The sequence below is a fragment of the Aplysia californica genome, unplaced genomic scaffold, assembly GCF_000002075.1.
Source record: "Aplysia californica isolate F4 #8 unplaced genomic scaffold, AplCal3.0 scaffold00765, whole genome shotgun sequence".
NCBI lineage: Eukaryota > Metazoa > Mollusca > Gastropoda > Aplysiida > Aplysiidae > Aplysia > Aplysia californica.
In genome coordinates, this window is record NW_004798035.1 from 146,665 (window position 1) to 148,830 (window position 2,166).

Consider the following 2,166-nt stretch of genomic DNA (forward strand, 5'->3'; position numbering starts at 1 on the left):
CATGGAAAGGTAAAAAAGAGAGAAAGAGAGAGAGAGAGAGAGATAGAGATAGAGAGAGAGAGAGAGAGAGAGATAGAGAGAGAGAGAGAGACGAGCGAGATCAAGACTGAGACCCCAAAAGGAGGATGGATTAAGGAAAGAGAAAAATGAGTGAAAAAGACAGACAGGCAAAGAGGGGGAAGCCATAGAGGCTGGGTGAGACAAATTGAGAGAAAGAAAGAGAATGTTATAATATACACACGTACCAACACAGACATACACTAACAAACAACAAACAAACAAATGGGCAACCCAAAGTAATTTCTGTACCATTCTGTTCATCTTCTTTGTCGAAACATAAGAACTCCCCTGTGCATTCCTCGACTAAAATTATCTTTACTACCCCCTACAACACATTAATTTCCAAAGATCTCAGGCAATTCCACCCACTTTAAATGTGCGCGCGCGTGAAATTGACGCTATAATTGTGATAATAAAGACATTTCAAAATTAATGAACTGCTTAAAAAAGAGTGCTATAGCACCTTCGGGTATTCACAGCAACCATCTGGTCTGAGAATGAGACCTTTGGTCTAGACACATTTATTCGGTTGGTTTTGGGGTTGCATTTTTTTGTTGTTGTAACTGTCAGATATACAGATAATCATAAATAGTATTATTTTGCAAATAGTTTACATCCCCGTTGACACGAGTAATTTAAATTAGGAGGCGTGCTGCCGTCATGACCGAACCATGCTGAATGCGATATTGTTTGTAAGTAGGAGGTACTTGATTAATGGATAATGGTAAATAATGGATGACGAATATAAGAAAGCAACAGGCAAAGTTCATAGGACACACAATGCGGAAAGAAGGATTGGAGAATATTGTAACAACGGGCAAGTTTGATGGAAAGAGAGTCAGAGGCAGACAGAAGGGAAAGATACTGGACAAAATGGCAGCATGGCTGGGAACAGCAAGAACAACAGACACCATCGCTGCAACACAAGACAGAGTGAAGTGGAGGTCCATGATCGCCCACGCCAGTTGACAAGGCACCGGATGATGATGATGGTGATAACGGTAAAAGTAAAGTTTGTCCCCTCAAATCAGAATGTCTCTAACCCAGTGCGCGTATCTGGGTCCTCCACATTTCTGAGCACTGTAATGTATTCTCCATCGGCTTGGCTAAGCCTCATTTGAAATGGACTTTAAATTGGGAAGGTCTTGAGTCTTAAACAACCTTGTAGCGTTCAATCATTTTTGCGCCATATCATGTAACATCGCAATAGACTCTTCCCAGTCCAACATAAAAGGTGCGAGTTCGATTCCCGTGTCAGGTGATTCCTTTTTTTTTTTTTTAGTAGAGGTTTTTTTTTTACGGCATTCACAACTGCATAAGGTTATATGAGCTCAAGTGGTGGATGTCAACAGAGAAGTCCAAACGGGGAATCAGGCTTACTCTGCTCACCTCTCTAGCCTCAACAGTACAAAGTCTGCTTAGACTATCAAGGCACCCCGGAAATAGCAGGTCACAAGAGAGTGACAAACAAGAAGTAGAGGAAAAGTGACGATAGTAAGGATTAGGAAAGAAAAAGCAGCAGTTCCCTGTTGTAGATCAGGCACAGTTATGAGCGTTACATTGACGAATCAGCCCTTTATCAATAATTAATCTACTATGCTTGAACGAGAAATGTCACCCTTTTGGGAATGGCCTAAAGACACTTCGGTCAGTGGCACCGCCCCGGGGGTAAAATTTATTTTAAGTATTTGAGTATTGATGACAGTCATAATCACAGCACTTTAACACTGCAGTTGTAACTTTAGTTTTTTATTCTCCACCTTCAAATTGGTGGTGCAAAGATAGTCCCTCTAAAATGTCAATTCAGCTTACTGTGTTGAACAATATTTCTTCTCTTTCGTACGCAAATCAAAGCAAATTACTCTGTAAAATTTCAACAATGAATGTTCTTTCGTTAAAAACAATTGAAAAATAAACTTCAATTTTTACAATCCATCAATCATTCATTAACTCTTTTCGAGAGTGTCGGTGATAACTTCCATCATGCAGGGCACAGTCGAGGCGGGGGTGGGCCTGTGACGAACTGGCATGCTTCCAGTTTTTAAATAGAATATCTCCCTTTTCGTCCTAGCAGGGAGGATAATATACAATACCTTGTGTCTGTTG

The 2,166-nt window shown here is 40.5% G+C and overlaps 1 long non-coding RNA gene across 1 annotated transcript in view; it reads left to right on the top strand.

Moving 5' to 3' along the window:
• Positions 1 to 2,166, top strand: part of LOC118478638 — a 7,082-nt gene that overhangs the window by 296 nt on the left and 4,620 nt on the right. The gene's annotated exons all lie outside the window — the stretch shown is intronic.